This window comes from Crinia signifera, chromosome 2 (genome assembly GCF_055691185.1).
Source record: "Crinia signifera chromosome 2, ASM5569118v1, whole genome shotgun sequence".
Classification (NCBI taxonomy): domain Eukaryota; kingdom Metazoa; phylum Chordata; class Amphibia; order Anura; family Myobatrachidae; genus Crinia; species Crinia signifera.
Genome location: NC_139218.1, coordinates 364,800,932 through 364,813,795, shown reverse-complemented (window position 1 = coordinate 364,813,795; position 12,864 = coordinate 364,800,932). Strand labels below are relative to the sequence as shown.

Sequence of the window (12,864 nt, the reverse complement as noted above, 5' to 3'; positions counted from 1 at the left end):
AATACACGTATTCGTATTTATGGCTCATTCTTATTTGTATTTACAAATACGTATGTATATACGCCATCAGAAAATATTAATAGGAATCACCATTCAAAAGAATGGTGATTCCTAATTTACTAAGTTAAGTAATGAAAATACGGCCGCTAATTACCGGTAAACGGACGTAATTGCCGGCCAAATAAGTATTTGGCTTTAGCCTGCACGGATGCAGGCGGTGTAAAAAAAACCAAAAAAAAATGGCATGGGGTCCCCCCCCCAGCCCAGGCCCGTCCAGCTAGCAGGGTAATGTCACAGCCTGGGTGCACTTATTATATAAGGTCTCGTGGCCAAAACATTAACCCTACTGACCAGTCAGCCTGGGCAGGGGTCCTGGGGGAGTGTGGACTCCCCCAACGAAGGGGTCCCCCCTCCAGAACTTACCTGCCCAGGCTGGTGTGGTCCCCACTTATAATTACAGGTTGAGTATCCCTTATCAGAAATGCACGGGACCACAAGCATTTTGGATAAGGGATTATTTTTTGTAAAAAATTTTGGTACTTGTTTCCTAGCACGGCCACACCGATTTACATCGGGGTGGTCGTGTCGGAAAAATCGCGTTGATCGACGCGACCGACCCGATTTTTTGATTGAATGAAATGTAAATCGGGTCCCTGGGACCCGATTTTACATTGGATTCAATGTAAAATATTCCCAACCCCCCAAATTTAACGGCGTAAACCCCACCCCACGATAGACGCCAACCCGAAGCGTGGCGAGCGCAGCGAGCCCGCGAGGGGCGGCGGTGCGCGTCCTCCGACCTTTTCATTCCCCTACTATCCACGTCGGCGTGGAGTTGAGAATAGAATAGTGTGGCGAGCGCACGCGTATACCTGTGAGGTTATACGCGTCCCCTCGCGGGGCTCGCTGCGCTCGCCACGCTTCGGGCTCGCTGCGCTCGCCACACTATTCTATTCTCAACTCCACGCCGACGTGGATAGTAGGGGAATGAAAAGGTCGGAGGACGCGCACCGCCGCCCCTCGCGGGCTCGCTGCGCTCGCCACGCTTCGGGTTGGCGTCTATCGTGGGGTGACGACGGGGACATCTATAATGTGAAATGGGTCATATTGGCCCATTTCACATTTTTCACATTTTCTCACGATTTCAATGTTAAAAAATATTTTAACATTGAAGCCTATGGAAAAATCGGGGGCATCGCGTCGGGACCAATGTTAATGGTCCCGACCGACGCGATGCCCCCGATATTTTACCTTTCCCGACACGATCCTCACGATTTCAATGTTAAAATATTTTTTAACATTGAAGCCTATGGAAAAATCGGGGGCATCGCGTCGGTCGCGTCGGGACCAATGTTAATGGTCCCGACCGACGCGATGCCCCCGATATTGTGTCTTAGCCGGCAAAATGGACCTGATTTCAAAGGAAATCGGGTCCATCGTGTGGATCGTGTACCTTAACTTAAAGGTACACGATCCACAAGATTGTGGCCGTGCTAGGAAACAAGTACCAAAATTTTTTTAACATCCCTTCCTGGTCCTCTGGTAGTGCCCCGATGGTTCCACGGTGTCCCCCGGCATCAACAGTGGCCTTCAGGATCCTCTTCAGCGGTCCCAGGGGGGCATTGCGCGAGTTTGCAGGCTCACCGGTGGCGTCACTGGCGCACTCGCGCAATGTGGGGTACAGGACCCAGGACCTTTAATAAGGTTGGACAAACATTTATTTAATAAAGTTGAACAAATATTTATTGGTTAAAAATATCCAAGGGTACAAATTAAGGGCCCCATACATCAGCAATTAATTGTGACAATTTTCAGATATGGAGATGATTGCCACAATTAATTTTAGATGTGTGGGCTTCCCCTTTTGGCAATCCCAATCAAAATCGCCAATCGATTGCTTAATCAGGTTTTAAACATGTTTAATAATCTGGTATTATCTGCAGATCTTTTTTATGTGTGGGCATTCCCAATTCGTCTTCTCCATCTATTTACATTATGAACAGCAATCAATTGGATGACGACAAAAAAACTAAACAAAATATTCAGAAAAAACACAGTTTTTGGAATATTTTGGTTTTTGGGTATACTTAACCTGTGTCCATTTTTACTCCTAAGGACTGCCTTGCTTTTTTTTAGCTGTAAACTACCTTATAAAACACCAAAACTCCATTACTTCATAGTGTTTGGCTTTTATGACTATTTTTATGGCCAGATATATATAGATGGTATTTTTTTTTTTCATTATTATTATTTGATACAAATTGTTAAAAGAGAAACTGCACCACAAAAAAACCCCACTATGACCAGGAGGGTTGTGCATGTAATCTACTTTTTATGGTAACTTGTACAGTAGATTAAGGTCTTTTCCAGACGTACTTTGTTGCATAGTAGATTTTATCCTTGACATCATTCTTACCTTAAGAACTATAGAAAAACATGGAACCCGCCTAATTCAAGAGGCTTTTCCAAAGTACTTTAGTTACATGCAAGCACGTCATGAAGGAATACTGTGCATGATTAACTTTCTGCCCAGATGAATTCTTACCCATTAGTCACGTTTCAACTTGCATAACTATACTTCATGTTAATGAGGCCAATGTCACCACCGCAGGGTAGAACAATTAGGTGGGACAATTGAAAACAACGAACAAACAAGTACACGGAAGAGGAATGTAATTGTATATGCATGGTATCATAGAGGTGGTTTCATGAGTGTGCATAAATATATTTACTAAAAATTTATGCCCACTGACTACTGTAAGCTGTCTGCATTTGTCAGCACTCTGGGCTTGATTCAGAAGTACATTCTGTTGAATTTGCAACTGTGAAAATATAAGACCGCCACGGTTTTGTTTTAGATCTGAGACTACCACCAATGGCATCTCAGATCCGCCTCTTCTTTACAAAGATGCATCATCGGTCACACCATTGAACTACAGGGCAACCCTATGGTGTCTTAGAACGTCAATCTCAAGTAAGACGCCGATGCCAGGCCAAATTCAACTTAATTTGCAGTGGCTGACCGGGACATGACCAGAAACTGGCGTTTTTTGTAGACACCCCCCTTTACCTCTTCTAATTATTCTGTCCCACACTTTGCAAATAAATTTTCCGCTGATTAGTGTGGCAGGTCCCTCCTACAGAGAAAGTTGCCAGTGCCTGAACTGCACTACTACGATCTGGCTGAGAGGCCACCCCTCCTAACCCCTTTCCATCTTCTCCATTATAATGTCACTATTTGTCTACGCCATCCCATTGCTGGCTGACACCTTGCCTTCTCTCCCAGAATCCTCATCCCTTCCTCTTCTGTAGCCTGACTCTCTGTTCCTCTGTGCCCTCCCGAGTCTACAGAAACCATAGAGATGATGATCTGCAAGTGGTGGTGCAGGAATGTTCTGATTGTTCACTCCTGTTGGCAAATTCCTTTTTAGATGGACAAATTCCTTTTTAGATTCCTTTTTTTTAGAGGGCCTTCTTTTGTACAATGCTTATTGTTTCCTATTACCTATGCAAGTTTAGTAATTGTCGCAAGAACTAAGGCGATCTCCCTAAACCTATATTTACACTGTGTATTATATACAACTAAAATAAGTGGTGCAATTGTTACTAAGGCTTCATCTGATAATCATGTTTGTTCCATCGCTTTGTTTTAGCCCTTAAACCATCAAATATAAACCTTATATCTCCTTTCAAAATATTTGAGTTTTCCTTCTATCTCCAGTAAATATTAGTCTGTCGTGTTGATGAGTCCTCTTTGTAAAGTGAACTCCCAGACCGTATCTGGCCTAATCTTCCTGGCAGTGATAATAAGCCTCCTGTAAACACAGAGGCCTAGTACGCACAAACACCTTTTCTAAGCATAGGCCACACCATGTACTTTCTCCAGAGAGCTTTACAAGGATCTGCTGCTACTCCTTGGAGAGGCGCCGTTTTTAAATGTCACTATCTTGAAGATATGCTGTTTCATTCAGTAAACAACCCAGACTCTCACCTAGTGCACTGTGTGCAGGCCCACCAAGACCATGGACCGGGCACTGGAAGGGATGTGGCCGAATCCAGGGAGGTGTGACCACACCCCCTACAAAAAAAAAAAAGTGCACCGGAAATTAATTGTATAGAATGTCCCAAACAATATCCCTCAGAAAAAGCATCATCATTTTTCTGTAGCAGTATCTGCTAACCCATGTATGAAATAAAATATCTGTGCTATGTCTCTATTTCCGTAATTGTATGATTTTGTACTTTCATCATAGATGGATAGATGATCACCTATCCATCAGCATATTGGGGACATTATGCTTGCAAAAAGTTGTGATTCCGTGATCCCCCACCGGGATCGTGGATTGAGAATTTTTAATGTCTCATATACCCGATCCCCGATGCGACTGTCAAGGGACCAGGGGATTGCCCCAAAACACTGCAGGTGTATGGGCCCCTATAGAGCGATTTCTGTCCAACTATCCAGTTCCGTGCAGTCTAATGTATACAGCAGTTGTGCAACTGAGTCACTTGTTTCTGTGACAAAGGGATGGATGTAAAAAGAGCAACTAATTAGCTTCTATAAATTACGGTACTTGTTTCCTAGCACGGCGCCCATCGGGTCCCATCGCATATCTTAACGTAAGGTATGCGATGGGACCCGACGGACCCGATTTCGGGCTTTTTTTACAGCTTTCTCGACAATTAAAAAATCATGGCATGCGAAGCGACCGACCCGATTTAACATTGTATGTCATGTTAAATGCGGGTTTAAAATCGGGTCCATCGCATGCCATTGGCATGCGATGGACCCGATTTTACATAGGAAACAATGTTAAATGGCCCCCCATACCCGATTTTTGATTGTATACCCACCCTGATGGGTAATTTGTATGTCAAATGCCACCCCACGATGAACGGCAACCCGAAGCGTGGGGAGCGCAGCGGTATGCGTCCTCTGACCTTTTCATACCCCCACTATCCACGTCGGCGTGGAGTTGAATTTATATAGTGTGGCGAGCTACCAAGCCCGAAGCGTGGCGAGCGGACGCGTAATACCTGTGAAGTAATGCACGTTCCCTCGCGGGGCTCGCTGCGCTGGCCACACTTTGGGCTCGGTGGCTCGCTGCGCTCGCCACACTATATAAAGTCAGCTCCACGCTGACGTGGATAGTGGGGGTATGAAAAGGTCGGAGGACGCGTACCGCCGCCGCTCGCCACGCTTTGGGTTGCCATTCATCGTGGGGTGGCGTTAACAATGGGGGGGCATTTGACATATAATATACCATTAGGGTGGATATACAATTAAAAAGGGGGTCTGGGGGGCATTTAACATTGGGTCCGACTTAAAATCGGGTCTCAGGGACCATTTAACATTGGTTCCAATGTAAAAATCGGGTCGGTCGGGTCAATCGTATCACATGCGATTTGGTTGTATGCAATGCGATTGACCCTATTTTTGCGACCCGATTTCATACAATTAAAATCGGTGGCGCCGTGCTAGGAAACAAGTACCTAAATTACTTTTAGGAATCTACTTGATAAAGGCTATCTCAAAGCTAAAGGGTTGCCACCTGCAACTTCTGCACTCTTTTCACTGCTTGACACATCAACCCCAAGGGATTCCTTCAGCAACCCAGGCGGATGGGATGCCGGCATCCTGACTTCCGACTAGGAAACTGGCGCCAGAAGGCTGGCATCAGTGCGGATCCCTGCACAGGAATCCTTACTGCCTGCACCCCTAAAGTAGGGATGTAGGCAGCGGTTGTGTTAGGCCGAGGGGGAAGGGGGTCAGGAAGGCTAGGGTTAGGCCCTTAGAAGGGAGGTAAGGTTTAGGCTACCGGGCGTGGGGGTTAGGTGTAGATGGCGGGGTAGGAGAGTTAGGTACTAGTGGGGAGGGTTAGGCTGCAGGCAGGGTTAGGATTTGGAGAGGACAGGGGTAAAGTAAGTATATTGATCCCTGTTGGGATTCCCTCCATTGGGATGCCTGCATCGGTATTCTGACTGCCGGCATCCCCGCCGGTCACCTGTAAGTGTCCCCACCCCAGGGTATTGTAGAAATGGCATTCCGGCATCAGGAGCTTGTCTCTTATCTCTGAAAAGCATTTTAAAACTAACTGAAAGGCCTCTACAATTATGATTGCATCATTTAGAAAACTTTTTGGTCTTGTAACTAGTTTTGAGCAGGGACGTGGAAGTGTGTGTAAAATTGATTAGATTTTAGGAAGCACACGGTAACATTGTTGATTACTAATAACTGAACGAACTAAACAATAACCTCCGGTGAACATAATTTTGGAACACTACACTCAAGCATGACATCTTACTTGAATATCATGGTCCCACGATGACACCATCTGAACATGTCTGTGATGCAATGCCAGTGATGGCCTACTCCCTGATTACCTTTTCAAACCCTTACCCTAAAACCTCTGTGATGTCCTCTTATGCCCAATTAACCTGGTCTCCCAAGCACTGTGTCCTGATCTCCTTTTCTCCAACCTCTGCGCTCCTTCACCCTCTTTGGGTTAAATTGACTAAGATGGAAGTTCTATTGAAGATGGGCTGTATGGAATTATGTTGTAAACCAAAAAGTTTTAAACAAATCAAAATATGTTTTATATTTTAGATTCTTCAAAGTAGCCCCCCATTTTTGCTCTGATGACAGCTTGGCACGCTCTTGGCATTCTCTCAGTCAGCTTCATGAGTTGGTCTCCTGGAATGGAAGGAGTTTCCAGAGGTGCTGAGCACTCATTGACTGCTTTTCCTTCAATCTGCGGTCCAACTCATCCCAAACCATCTCAGTTGGGTTTAGGTCTTTGAGGAATCAAAAAAATATTTAGATTTGTTTAAAACTTTTTTGTTTACAACATAATTCCATATGTGTTCTTTCATAGTTTTTATATCTTCAGTATTAATCTACTATGTAGAAAATAATTTAAATAAACAAAAAACCATTGAATGAGAAGGTGTGTCCAAACATTTGACTGGTACTGTAGTTATGTACTCAGAGCACTGTAATTATGTATATACTGTATGTAAAGTTATTTACTTGTCTGAACAATTTTGTACTTAAAAGCGTAGTATATTTTGCCTCTATGATCTGTACAGCACTGCCAAGCCTTGGTAGCACCATATGTATAAATACAATCATTTGGTGAGAGCAAAGTGGAATACATTGAGTGCACTGTACAAGATATAACAGTACGGGGCAGTACGGATAGTGTAATGGTTAGCATTACTGCATCACAGCACTGAGGTCATGGGTTCGATTCTCACCATGGCCCTAACTGTGCAGAGTTTGTATATTCTCCCCGTACTTGCGTGGGTTTCCTCCGGGTACTCCGGTTTCCTCCCACAATCCAAAAATATACTGGTAGGATAATTGGTTCCCGACAAAATTAACCCTAGAATGTCTGCGTGTGGGTGTAGGGAAAATAGATTGTAAGCTCCACTGGGGCAAGGACTGATGTGAATGTTCAAATATTCTCTGTAAAGCTCTGCGGAATCTGTGTGTGCTATATAAGAAACTGTTAATAAATAAATATAACCTACGCACAGAGACTCTAATGCTGGGTACACACCAGGACGACAAGGGTGCGATCCCATCAATCTAGATCCAATTCTGACCGATTGGATGTAGATTGTGTGGTGATTGGGCCCTTTTCTGTCCTGGTGTATACCGATCCGATGCGCGGTCCCGCGGGTCGGTCAGTCGTTCTTCAGATCCTTAGGAAGACAAGAGGGGATTGCTATTCGCACAGGACCCTCAAATGTATTGAGGAAAAATTATCTAAACACACTAACCACCGCACTAGTGTCAGTCTGTATGCACAAAGGGGATTTGAGCCAAACAGACACAAACTTTATTGTATTTACACGTCACTACTAATAAAAGTGTCGGCTAACTATACCTGTAGAAATACTCATACTTACCTATAGTCAATACAGATGTGGAGTCAGAGAGCCGCCGTTTTTTAAACACATTTGCATTTATGTTGTGTTTGTGTGTTTTTATATTTCGCAATATTAAAAGATACAAATAAAAGTTAAATTTTATTCGTTTGAGTCCATATAGGTGCACCACACCAGGACATACTTTTCTCTTTCTTGTTAGTTCTTCAGATACTCCCGGGTGTGGGTCGCCATCGGATCAGACCCGCTCACGGTGCACATCGTGAGCAGGTCGTGCCCCCCCCCGCATCATCGTGAGCGGGTCGGAAGAAACACTGACGACCCGCTTACGATGTGCATTCATGTGTACCCCGCATACCAAACGTAAGATGGAATATGATCTGACGTTGCAGAAAAATACCATTCAAGTGGACTACGATTGAAACCGGTAAGGTGACTGAAGCATGGCGGTACACTAATTTGGAGTCCACGTGATGACATCTACAAATTTATGACCAAAAAACATGCAATAAACTTATGACTACCTTTCTAAAGTGTTGCCCATTTACATGTCAATTTTTGGTTGTGCATGCAAGGCCTATGGAGGATGTTGCTGATGACACGCGGAAGCCCGCACATCATCAGTGACATAGGTGCACACTTTGTTATGTGCCACATATGTCGGTCCGATCATCTAGATCATACCACATATTGTCAAGTGTATGCCCAACATTTTTATTTATTTGCTCCCAATTCAGAACCAGACCTATATTTCCCGCTTTTCTGTATTTTGGTATCCACATCAGATTTTACCCTCTGAGGACATTGGGGGATATTCAGACCTGATTGCAAAGCTGCTCTTTTCTCAAATGGACAAAACCATGTTGCACTGCAGGTGGGGCAGATGTAACAGAGAGAGAGTTACATTTGGGTGAGGTGTGTTCAAACTGATATCTAAATTGTAGTGCAAATATAAAGCAGCCAGTATTTACCCCGCACAGAAACAACACCTAACTCTCTCTGCACATGTTACATCTGCCCCACCTGCTGTGCATGGTTTTGTCCGTTTGAGAAAACAAGCAGCTTTGCACTCAGGTTTGAGTAACCCTAATTGATGCAAGTCACATTAGAGATTGCAACATTGAGGATGTATATGTTGTGACATTCTCCCTCTTTTCTGTAGCGAATATAAGGTCAAGGCCAGGGTGGCATTCAAGCAGCCACATTCACCCGTCACTTACATCATACAAATTTAAATATGATCCACAGGGTGAAGGAAATGTCCATCTTGGCTGGTGCCGACTTGTAGGACAGGTAGAACCGGTTATTACATCTGTGTACGTTGAATACATTTTACTTCTGCATACTGGAGAAACCATATTAAATTATTATTTAATATGGTTTAATACGGAGAAATTATAATAATTTTTTTTTATTATTATTATTCTGTACAGTACTTCCTTTGTGTTAAATGCCAATCACTGTTCGGAACCGTGATCAGCCGGGAGAGGTGGAGAGAACAGTAGAACAGTGCCCAGTTCTGAAGGGAGCGTCAATGATTAATGTGACTTATAACCTGTGGGCCTCTGAGTCATCTACAAAGTGACGGTATTTGTGGGCAGTGGCTAAAGACTGATTTACTATCTTATGCTAATGCGAGTGCCCGGTCAGCTAATGTAGAGGTTGTGCGTGTGCAGGTGGTAACACATGCTGCCCATTGCTTTTACACCAACTGTCGCAACATCATCATTAGTAGCTGCGCTTGCACCGGGCCTGTGCAAGGCACAAAAGATAGTCCAGAAGCAGGCTTCCCTGTATACATGGCTCAGAATCTAACAGAGCATTTCATACAGGCCCAAAACACTTCCAAGTGACTTTTTGCAGTCAGGGTGGTTACATGCATTCACATTGTCAGTGCCCAGGACATGCCCCTAAATGCCCTATTTTAATAAAAAGACAACCACCCGAATTCCACCATACTCCAAATAAGGCGTTGATAAATGTGTTACCTCTTTCAAACACAGCCTTTCCACCTGGGCTTTTTCCAGGTTTTTTGCAGCCTGGGCCGGGTCTTAACTGTTTGAACAGAACCGACTCCGGTCTGCATAATGTGCTGTTGTTTTGTCACTCCTCAGGGCCTTATTCTAGTTCACTCTTTCTGACAAAATCCTTCTTACATGGACAAAACCATGTGCAGATAGAATTAGATTTGGGTGGGTTATTTTGTTTCTGTGCAGGGAAAATACTGGCTGCTTTATTTTTACACTGCAATATAGATCTCACTTTTAAGTAAAACCCCACCCAAATGTAATTCTCTCTGCACAAGTAACATCTGCCCCACCTGCAGTGTACATGGTTTTGTCCATCTAAGAAGGATTTTGTCAGACAGAGTGAACTAGAATAAGACCCTCAGTGTCACTGCAGCTTACTGCAGCCATTGGCCAATATTGCTGAAAAATGTAAAACAATATTGTGAATAAGGTGGTCAAAATTAACTGGAAATGAGTGGAAATTCATGTTATTTAGGCTTATAATACTGTAGGATTAAAACCAGGCCCAAATTCTGTCATTTTAGCTGTTTTTATGATCGCAGGAAAATAATACAGCTCCAAATCCAAAACCCACAAGAGCAGTTTTAGCAAAACTAAATACAGGTCAAAAACACAGGGAGATTCAATCACACTGTCCTTTATTACATTTCAAAATGCTGACATACCCAGGATTCAAACCCATCACCCGGGGCATTGCATTCATTGAGCTGTTTTGCATAGAAAGCTTGAGAATTTTAGCTATTTGAAGCTCACCTTGTACATTGCATAGATCTGCTCAATTTATTATTATTTTTTTTAGAAAGTACAAGTAGCTTTGTGTAGTTTGAAATCTCATAGATTTTACGCAGGATTAAATAGCTCAATGAGCAGGGTGATTGCCTGGAATGCAATAGGTTATTGGTTTGAGCCCTGTGTATGGCAGTGTATTAAAATATGTTATTTACTAAAGGACATTGGGCCTTATTTTGGTTCATTCTTTCTGACAAAATCCTTCTTAGATGGGCAAAACCATGTGCACTGCAGGTGGGGCAGATGTAACATTTGCAGAGAGTGAGTTTCATCCCATTTTTTGCTAATCAGCTTTTTCAGAACACAGAGAATATCCCCAGACTAAAGTTACCCAGCAGGTCGCAACGTTTTTTTTTTGCAAAGTTCAAGGATCAGTCTGTGAATGGGGACACAGTGCCCCTGATTTGGGTGGATGGTTTTGTCCAAGACAAAAACATGATTGGAGTGATCCAAAAAGCGAACGGCAATTATTCCATTCTAAATGAGCCTTTCAGCGAACAGCCCATTCATGCATCCTGTATAATAAAGGTTGGTTTGGGTTTCTTGCAACCCCGATGTTTTTCCCTTCTGGTTATCATCTGATCCGAGTTGCGGGGCACTGGCTTTCAGTATTCGCACACACAATGGGCCCATTCTTTGCACTTCTTTTATGACTTTGCACAGAAACTCATACCTTTGATGCCCCCCTTACTATCCTGAAAGAAACTGTTTACACTTGCCTAGAACACACTTTGGCGTAGCTGAAATGCACACTGTTTATTGGATTGCTGTGATTCGAGACGGTCGGCAGTGCCAAATATGTGACATTTAATTTTCACAGCAGCAGGAATAAAATAAAAGATGGCCCTTACTTTGTATCATATCTGGCACATTTATAATGATCTCACTAACTCCATTATAATATTGTTACTGCAGACGATAATCCAAACCAGTGGCGTTGCTTATTGCTATTATGGACTGGATTTAAATAAAACAAAGCTATAAAAATGAAGCAGCTTTCCTGGAGATTGTAGCCTTCAAAAAAATATTATCGTCCTCGGTAATGCGCACGCACATACCACCAGCTTCTCTGGGCTGCTTCGGCTGCAGCCCATAGAAGCCAAAGAGGCAGCCCCAGAGGGAGGGAATACTTCCCAATGGGTGCAGGGCTGCCAATAGGGGATGCTGTGCGTACAGCTGTCCCGGGCTCGGCCTCTGGAAAGGCCCGTGTAACTGCCAAGCACCGCAAACCCCCTGACTGCCTCCGCTGCGCTGCACTCAATGCACTGAACAATCCAAGTCCCGGAGCGCCGGCATAGTCAACCCAGGACGCCGGCGGACAATTAAAATGCAGCATCGGCTGGTGAGCCAGTCAGAGCTTGCGTACCGACAGTCGCTCTAATTGGCTGCCGTTACGCGAGCTCTGATTGAATCAAAAGCCAGTGCTGCATTTTAATGGGCCACCGGCATCCTGGGCCAATCAAAACACAAGGGGCGGGGCTTCACGGGTGTCCCATTCATTCATTATAATGGGCTGCCGGCATCCTGTGCCAATCAAAACACAAGGGGCGGGGCTTCACGGTTGTGTCGGGGGCGTTTTGCTATTCCCTGGATGGAGGGAAACCTTCTGGTTCACCCCCATCGATTTAGGTACAATATGGGTCGGGAGTGGCACTGGAAAATGAAGATGGGTTGGTATTCACGTACCAGAATTAAATAGATTAGACCAACATAATTACAACCATTGGTAAATCCTGAGGTGGTCTGTGGTTGGTGGTGCTCCCAAAAAGGGGGGGTTCAGCGTTGCAACTGAAAAGGTGGAGGTCACTGTGTGACCAGAGAGAAGGGTGAACAACAAGGTTTTTGGGGCACACTTTGACAAATGGTAATGTGTGAATTTTAAAACATAGCTTTTAATATAATGTATATGCTAAAAAGATGGGTACGTATTAACAAATAATAAATCACATTAAATTAATACAAGAGAAACAAATTATTGTATATATATTCACCCCCATCGATGGCAAAAGTATTCAACATCGGCCATAAACCATCGATGATTTCGAATCATCGATGGCCATCCCTACTCCACAATGCTGCCACGCATGTGCTGTCTGCTGACTACACATGTGATGTGATGACCTTCTGCCGTAACTTGCTGGGGTCCTGTCAT

The 12,864-nt window shown here is 43.9% G+C and overlaps 1 protein-coding gene across 1 annotated transcript in view; it reads left to right on the top strand.

The window, feature by feature from the left end:
* The window catches only part of CRYL1 (crystallin lambda 1), a 69,455-nt gene that overhangs the window by 38,937 nt on the left and 17,654 nt on the right, over positions 1-12,864 (top strand). The gene's annotated exons all lie outside the window — the stretch shown is intronic.